The following is an 8,361-nucleotide window of genomic DNA, read 5'->3' as shown; positions in this document are numbered from 1 at the left end:
CTCGCCTTTCAGCCCGCGCCCTGCCCCCTGCTCGCAGCTGCTCCCGGTTTGGGTGCAGCGGTTTCCCCCGCAGAGGAGGAGGAGGAGACAGAGCGACGGAGCGACTCCGGGCTCGGGTTTCCGCACCAATGCTGAGCAGCCCCGGGCGGCCCCCGGCGGCCTTCCCTCCTCCCCGGCACCACGTTCCACAGTCATGGCGCGCGAGGAGGGGCGAGCGCGCGCGGCGGCGGCGGCGGCGTCGGCGGCACCCGCGCCCCCTCTCCTCCCCTCCGCCGCCCGGCCCCTCTCCTAGGCAACCTCCCTCCCCGGCCTGCTGCGCCCGCCGCGGCGATGGAGACCCCTCCCCAGAGAGCTGCTCTTCCAGCGCGGTCTACTGCACCCCTTCCCCGCCCCCATCGGGGCGGAGGGATGGAGACGCGCGCTTCGCGAACCTCCAGCCCCTTCTCCGGAGCCCCAGCCCTCTCCCAGCCCCACCGAGGCCAGGGTGCGGTGGGGGTAGGCGCGGACCGTCTCCTCGCAGCCCGCCTCGACCTCGGCATCTTTGCAGACCCTTAGAAAAATAAACAACCCCCCTCCCAAACCCCAGTCGTTAGCTTGCAAAGCGCGTTACAATAACCGGGACGGCTACGCAGGAAGCAATCCTGCACTGGTCTGGGTTTAAGGCGTCAGCTTCCCGGCCACGCTGCCTTCTCCCCGGCCTCGATTTTCCGGCCACGCCGGAAAGTCCGCTGCACCTCGGGGCTGACAGGTCCCGCTCGCGCAGGGCCGCAACCGGGCCCGTGTTCCCCGTCCCATCCTCGTCCAGAGACTCGCCAGCCTACAAAAGGTGCAACCTCACGCACACGCAAAGCGCACAAATAAAGTCAGCAGCGCACCGCCGTGAAGGCTGCGAACAATGCGCCGGGCGGCCCGCGCCCGCCGGAGCGCTGCGCCCAGGGGGAAAGGGGACGCGGGCGGGGGCCGCGGCGGAGGACCAGCCGGCCGCGGCGCTGGACACCTTACTTCCTGCTTCCCCGCCCGCGGCCAGACCCAGCTCTGCGGAGGGATATCTCTCCCCTCCTCGGTCCCTCTCCCTCCCTTCCCCCGCCCTCCCCCCTTTTTGCTCCTGCTCCCCCCCACCCCGCCTTTCTCCTTTTGCAAGAAAATAATTTGACAGTCGATTTGCTGACAGAGGAGGAATTTGCATCCTGGATTTAAAAAAAAAAAAAAAAGGCCGAGAGGAGCTTGGGAACGGTTGCTAGGGGTGGGTAATGGGTGAAGAAAGGGGGGTACTGGGGAGCGGATAAGGAGGGTTAAGGGAGGGGGCGAGGATGGGGAGCAATGCAAAGGTAAGGCCAGGTTACAGCGGCTCGGCCCCGAGTGGGCTGCGGCCGGGGGAGGGGCGAGAGATACATATGTATTTCTGTCTCCCCAGCACACCCCCTTCCCTCTAAGCGATGGCTGAGAGGCGGTGCATGCAGATGGGGAGTAAGTTTCCTGAAGGGGAGGGTGGATGCACGCGCGCAACCCGGCGCTGCAAATTTCCACCGGGGAGGGAGAACGGCTGGATGCGGAGAGTTTGGAGTTGCTTGCGGCGGAGGGCAGGAAGGGGAACAGGGCTGGGAAAGGGGACTGGCGGGCGCTATATCTGGGAGTAAGTTTCCAGCATCAGGAGAGCCTGCACGCTTGCTCACTAGTAAGTTTCTGGCCGGGGAGGGCGCAAGGGGAGGAGGAGAGGGAGGGGTGCATGTATATAGAAGGGGGGAGGGGGGAGCAGATTTCCTGCGGGGAGGCTGAATGCATATGGAGAGTAGATTTCCTGAAGGGAGGGTGGAGGCGTAGACGGACCGAGTAAGTTTCTTGCTGGGGTGGTGGAGGAGGTGGTGGGTTGGTGCTTTGGAAACCCAAAGCTTCCTACCCCGGGTGGGGGAGCACACTCTTGCGGTGGGGCGAGGGGCCAGGTTCCCTGCTGGGGAGAGGGGCTTGCATCTGGGGAGTATGTTTCCTGGCGGAGCGATATTTGTTTACAGGCTGAAGGCAGTACTGTAAGTGAGTAGCGCTGAGAGAAGGCGGCTGACATAAATTAATATTGAAATTACTCCATCAGCTCTGCTCGTCCCCCCATCTCACCCCCCAAGCGGAGACTGGTCTTCTCGTCGGATTGCCCATGCACTTGTTGCAGAAACAGCCAAGGTAGGCTAGAAGCTTATTAAGTTTCATTTTTTTAAAAATTAGTTTGGGGATGCTCCTCGAGAAGACGGGGGTGGGGCGGAGTGGGGAGGGAAGAGTGGGGAGACAGAGAAGGAGAAGTCTCCCCCCCTTTACTTTCACTATGCAAGCAGGGCCTTCTCCCTTCTTTCCTCTACCCTCTCTGGGCTGCACAGCATCCCAGCAAAGGGGGAGGGATGAGATGGGCGCTATAACTGGCAACCCTGGCTTAAAGGTAGTGATGGTGGGCTTGCATTTGAGGTTGTGATGTTATAAAGGCTTCATTCTCCAGCTCAGAAACCGCAGGACTCTGCCTTTTGGGGTTTTTGACATGATGCATATGTGTATGTATACGCGCCTGCGGGCTCTGTGGGGGCTGGGTACTCCCCAGAAGTTAGTGTGGCCACCCAGATGGGAGCAGTGTGTAAGGGGGTAAACCTGTTCCTTCACTCCCCAACTTCAGTTTGGGAGACTGGGAAGTTACTGCCGGTGGTCTTAAGAAACAGATATTAAAAACCAAACCAAACCACTCATTCACCGACGGAGGCCGAGAGCACCTGGCAGGCAGCCTCTGGCCAGCACTGGACTGGAGCATGTGCGCCTGCCATCCTTAGCTTACAAGAAAACGCTTTCTGGTTCCTCCGTATGCCTTCCACCGGCCTGTTAGAGCCAGCTTTGTGGAAACTCTTCCCCAGACTAGAGGCAGCTTTGGCAGCTGCCCGTGCTGAAGGGGGTGTCTTCAAGTCAGCGTGGCCTGGGCTGTCTTGTGAAGTGCGTGGAAGTCGTGCTTAGGAATGACTGCCCGGGAGTGGCTAAAGAGTTCATTAAAAAATGTCTCCCGAAAACCGGTCCAGGTGCACTTTTCAGCAGGTCACGGAGGAGAGCTTTAAGAAGGGGAGTTTTAAGTTGTCCCAGTTAGCACCCACCTTCTGCATCACTGACCCTTTTAAGAAAGGAGTTTGGCTATAGGAAGTGTGGTGTTGATGCTCACTGACTGGAGAGGATAACAGCAGGAGTCCTCAGCGCTTAACTAGTTAACCATCAGCCTTTGCCTCTCCTTGCCTCTGTTTTCTTGGTCCTCAGCCTACTGGTGTCTGCAGAAGAGTTGTAGGTCTTGGCTGTCAGCTACCTTGATGATGCTGGGAGTTTTAACTTTGCTAGGATAATTTTAGCATCTGAGGTCCAACCCAGAGACGTTTAGTAGGGTTAGGGAGTAGCCACTAGGCAGTGGGGTTAACTAAGGTTGGTTAAGCTTTCTGCAATTCTGTAGACAGGCTCTGTTCTAGCAGGGTCGAGAAAAATGGGTTTTAAAAAACTCACTACACATTGCTGATGGAGAGTGCTTTTTTTCTTTCCTAACTGTAGTCAGATTTCCAGATTGAGGGTTGATACTTGGCAGTTTGAGAGTTGAGTTAGTTGGGAATTAAATATTATTGCTGCTTATCAAATGTTCCTAACTAGGCATTAGTTAAACAAATTAGCTATTATTTTTACCTGATGAAAATCTGAGTCTGGTTGTTGTATTTGCTGGGAGGGTAAACAAAATCTTTATGTATGTTCATTCCAGGGTGGAATTATTTACATGCCTAGCCTCAGAGCCAAGAGCAGTCATTCAGGTTTTTTTCCTTATATTTATGAGATTTATTTTATTGTCTTGCTTTGGCCATTAGTCAAGTCACAGTAGGTTTTTTTTTTTTTCTCTTCTACAGAGAATGTTCTTGTGGTAATAAAGGTTTGAAGGCCCATGAATCATAATTCATTCTTTTTAAAATATTGTGGTGATTGTCAGGATCTGATTTATAGGAATTGATACCCAGAGTGACACACCTCTCTGGGCTCCGCCCTTTTAGGCATGTCCGTTTTCGCCAAAGGATTGTTTAGAAGCCAGCTTGACATCCCAAAAAGAGCGTTTCCCTTCTGCTGTATGAGAAGATTAATTTTGCAGGTTCCATAGTAAACATGGGTCTTTTCACAGCTTGGTAAGCAGGCTTCCACATAGCAGGCATGTGTTATTATCACATAGCATTTATGTGAGCTTGCTGTGAAAACAGTTGTTCTATGAACTGTGTGGAAAGTACTCAGTTTTGCCTCCTTTAACCGGCTTGGGCCTGTGGTTTTTGTTGAGTTAGGAACTTAAAGTATAAAAGAGGAGACAGACTACAGTGTTTTTTGCTGCTTATATAATAAAATGTGTGGTCACAAAAAAATAAAGCTTGTTTATAATTTTCTTTTTCTCCTCCTTTAATGGGTGGGTTGGTCATAATAACCGAAAGCGGGTTTTTTTGTTTGTTTTTTGTTTTTTGGCAAATGTAAGGATTCTCCTTGAAGTTGATTAGCCAGGAAGTGTTAAAATTGTCGTGTGTTCAATAGTTGGCTCAAGTTTACAGTATTTGTAAAGTGACAAAGAACTTAAACGTGGTTTGCTGCTCAAGACTGGGGAAACATCACTGGAAAGAAAGGTGGGGAAAGTACCAATTTCTAGCCATTTCTGGGCTTTGGATTTTTTATCTTAAAAGTGCGTGGTTTGATCCGTGAGTTCCCTTCCGGCTCTGAAATTCTGTGTCTTGTAAGCGAGGTCTCCAGAGGTCTTGACAGTCTCTTCCTGAGCCAACGGCCAATTGCTTCATGGACTTGGGTGAGCTGACTAACTTCTGTTTTTGTCTTTTCATGGAGAAAGTGGATTTGATCCTTGGTATTCCAGAAAGGACTCTTGAGTGGCCTGGTAATCTTGACCATCAAACATAAGGAAATAGTTATGAATAAAGTATTTTTGACAATGCCAGTCAAAAAAAAAAACAATGCCAGTGTCTTGTACAAAAAAAAATCCCAATTCTGTGCACTAACAGAGAGTAGAGCATGTATATATCCTTGGCACCAAAAATAATTTCTGTTCATCTTAGAAGTGTCTTCTCCAGCCAGCTGGTTAACTTGTCTAAGGTCAAGTCTAAGGTTAACTGAGTTCTTACTCCCAGGCAGCAGGAGGAGGTAGCTTTGGGGATAAGCGGGAGACCAGAAAGCCCAGTGTGCCTTTGCCTGCTTTCTGTGGGTAATTGGGATTTGGCTGAATATTTGTGATAAGGTTCATAATAATGATATAGTATCATTTTTTATCACCAGGATTCTCTGTATTTCACTGTGGGCATTTTTGGGAGAAGCTCTTGATGTTTTTATTGATTTTGGACATTGACATGGAAAGTAAGGATTTAGGGCTGGGCGTGGTGGCTCATGCCTGTAATCCCAGCACTTTGGGAGGCCGAGGCAGGCGGATCACCTGGCCAACATGGTGAAACCCTGTCTGTACAAAAATGCAAAAATTAGCCGGGCATGATGGTGGGTGTCTGTAATCCCAGCCACTTGGGAGACTGAGGCATGAGAAGCGCTTGAACGTGGGAGGCAGAGGTTGCAGTGAGCCGAGATCACGCCATTGCACTCCAGCCTGGGTGACAGAGTGAGACTCTATCTCAAAAAAACAAAAACAAACAACAAAAAAAGAAAAGTAAGGATCTAGGCAAGTGGCTCATACCCAGGTGGTATAAGTGGGTGCTCGTGGTCCTACTCTAAAGGCAGTTGAATTCAGCTTATTTTATTTCTGACCTCATAAAACTGTGTGGCTGAGGGAGGAGGGAGGATTAAAATCATCTGGGATCTTGTGGATTAACGGTATTTCTGAATTTGCATGTTGGAGGGAAACCAATAAAATAAAGGAGAACTAACATATAGTTGATTTCTTTTGTGGAGAGAGGAGGACAAGAACAACTGGATTCTAGTTACTGGCGTGTGTTGCCACAAGGGTGCTGTGGGCATTTTTAGGGAATAGTATAGTCTCAGTAACATGAGTTTGACCTCAGGGCTCTCTTAATAAATCTTTTCTTCTGGGCTAAAGAAAGCACACAACAAAAAGCCTCTGTGGTATTTTCTAAGAATTTTAAATTCTCAGAGTAGCTGCTTGTAGTAATTTGGTTTACTGAAGAAACAGATGATTCTTGGTTTTTCGTTATGGAAGACAATGAGTTGGCATGGGGTAGCATATGCTGAGCTGTTGGGGTGTTGGTTTAGCAACATAAACATTTCTTTTTAAATGTTTGATAGAGCAGGAAGGGGACAAAGAACCCATGTGCCTAAATAACAGTGATAACTCTGGGCTCAAAGAACGAGGGTTTTATTCATTCATTCGTTTGTTTGTTTGTTTGAGACAGCGTCTCACTCTCACTCAGGCTGGAGTGCAGTGCCTCAATCTCAGCTCACTGCAACCTCTGCCTCTCGGGTCCAAGTGAACCTCCTGCCTCAGCCTCCCAGGTAGCTGGGATTACAGGCGTGCACCACCATGCCCAGCTATTTTTTATTTTATTTTAGTAGAGACAGGGTTTCACCATGTTGGCCAGGCTGTCTTGAACTCCTAGCCTCAAGTGATCCACCCACCTTGGCCTCCCAAAGTGCTGGGATGACAGGCGTGAGGCACCACATGTGGCCATGGAACAAGGTGTTTTTAATGCCATAAGCAGCCCTGGTTTCTTTCATACATGCGGCAGCTTCTTATTGAGGACTTACTATTTACCAGGCACTGTGTTAAAGCTCCAGAAATATACTGATAATTAAAAGAGACATAATCATCTCCTTCTACCCATACCCCTACCCTTACCACCTCACTTACAGTCCAGAGGCAGCCATATAACGAAATACAGCTTGCCAGTTGTGATCAGTGCTCTGATGAAACCACTGGTCCAGTGACTTGGATGGATTTCATTAGAGTAGCCTGGAAAGGCCTCTCTGAGGTTTGGGGGTGGGGGGAGACAGCACATGAAGCAGAGGAGAGCCTGTGCAGAAGGACTTTGGTTTTGAGGAGAACTCAAAGAGGCACAGGTGGTCAAGGATGAAGGAGAGAGGGTGGCATGAGATGATTGTGCGGGACTCTCTGGGCTTTGAAAAGGTTTACATTTCTTTTTTTTTTTTTTTTTTTTTTTTTTTTTTTTTTTTTTTTTGAGACGGAGTCTCGCTCTGTCGCCCAGGCTGGAGTGCAGTGGCCGGATCTCAGCTCACTGCAAGCTCCGCCTCCCGGGTTCGCGCCATTCTCCTGCCTCAGCCTCCCGAGTAGCTGGGACTACAGGCGCCCGCCAGGTCGCCCGGCTAGTTTTTTTTGTATTTTTAGTAGAGACGGGGTTTCACCATGTTAGCCAGGATGGTCTCGATCTCCTGACCTCGTGATCCGCCCGTCTCGGCCTCCCAAAGTGCTGGGATTACAGGCTTGAGCCACCGCGCCCGGCCGAAAAGGTTTACATTTCATTTGAAGTGTAGTGGGAAGCCACCGAAAGTTTGGAGTGGGGTTGGGCACGGTGGCTCACACCTGTAATCCTAGCACTTTGGGAGGCCGAGGGGGGCAGATAGCCTGAGGTCAGGAGTTCCAGACCAGCCTGGCCAACATGGTGAAACCCTGTCTTTACCAAAAATACAAAAATTAGACTGTGTGGTGGCGGGCGCCTGTGATCCCAGCTACTTGGGAGGCTGAGGCAGGAGAATCACTTGAGCCCAGGAGGCAGAGGTTGCAGTGAGTGGAGATCACGCCACTGCACTCCAGCCTGGGTGACAGAACGAGACTTCATCTCAAAAACAACAACAACAAAAAACCAAACAAACAAAAGAAAGTTTACAGTAGGAAGCAACAGCCCCTAACTCATGTTAAAGAAGATTGCATTGGTGGAGAAGAAAGCAGAGAAAGGCAGAGCACAGTAAAGAGGCAGGTGGAGCACAGTAAAGAGGCAGGTTGAGGAGGAGGTGAAGGAGGTGCATGGAGAGGAGTGGGTGGGTGTGAGATGCTCATTAGGAGTAGAATGGGCAGGGCTGTTGTGGGGTGGGGAGAAGTATCAAGAACTCCGAGGTTTCTGACTTGTGCAGCTGAGTAGATGGTGCTGCTCTTCGCTGATACGAAGAAAGATTGGGAGAAGGAGGTGGGCAGAATCAAGATATTTTTGTTGGGGCACCACTAAGTTTGAGGTGCCTAATAGACTCAAAGTGGAGATGTTAAGTAGGGTAATCTGATCTACCACCTAGCCCGAGATAAAAATGTGGGAGCCATCAGCATGGAGAGAGCGTTTAAATGCAGGAGAGTGGACAGAATGCACTAAGGAGCCCGTAGAGAGAGAAGGACAGGCAGTGTGAAGGGGGTGTGTGCTGTGTGTG

General features: G+C 50.6%; 1 protein-coding gene across 9 annotated transcripts in view; it reads left to right on the top strand.

Moving 5' to 3' along the window:
- The first annotated feature begins 1,146 nt into the window (after positions 1 to 1,146).
- TRERF1 (transcriptional regulating factor 1) overlaps positions 1,147 to 8,361 on the top strand; it is a 227,228-nt gene continuing 220,013 nt past the window's right edge. For 3 of the 9 annotated variants that reach the window (XM_030928520.1, XM_030928509.1, XM_030928521.1), the window contains exons 1-2: positions 1,420 to 1,675; positions 2,087 to 2,172. The gene's annotated coding sequence lies outside the window, so the exon portion shown is untranslated. Of the gene's footprint in view, positions 1,244 to 1,419; positions 1,676 to 1,751; positions 1,831 to 1,854; positions 2,173 to 8,361 lie in introns of those variants that run through there. The other 6 variants (XM_030928515.1, XM_030928513.1, XM_030928512.1 and 3 more) reach the window with 6 other exon arrangements.

Source organism: Rhinopithecus roxellana, chromosome 4 (genome assembly GCF_007565055.1).
Source record: "Rhinopithecus roxellana isolate Shanxi Qingling chromosome 4, ASM756505v1, whole genome shotgun sequence".
NCBI classification, from domain to species: domain Eukaryota; kingdom Metazoa; phylum Chordata; class Mammalia; order Primates; family Cercopithecidae; genus Rhinopithecus; species Rhinopithecus roxellana.
Note: the sequence above shows the minus strand (reverse complement) of the source record. Positions and strands in the feature narration are given on the sequence as shown.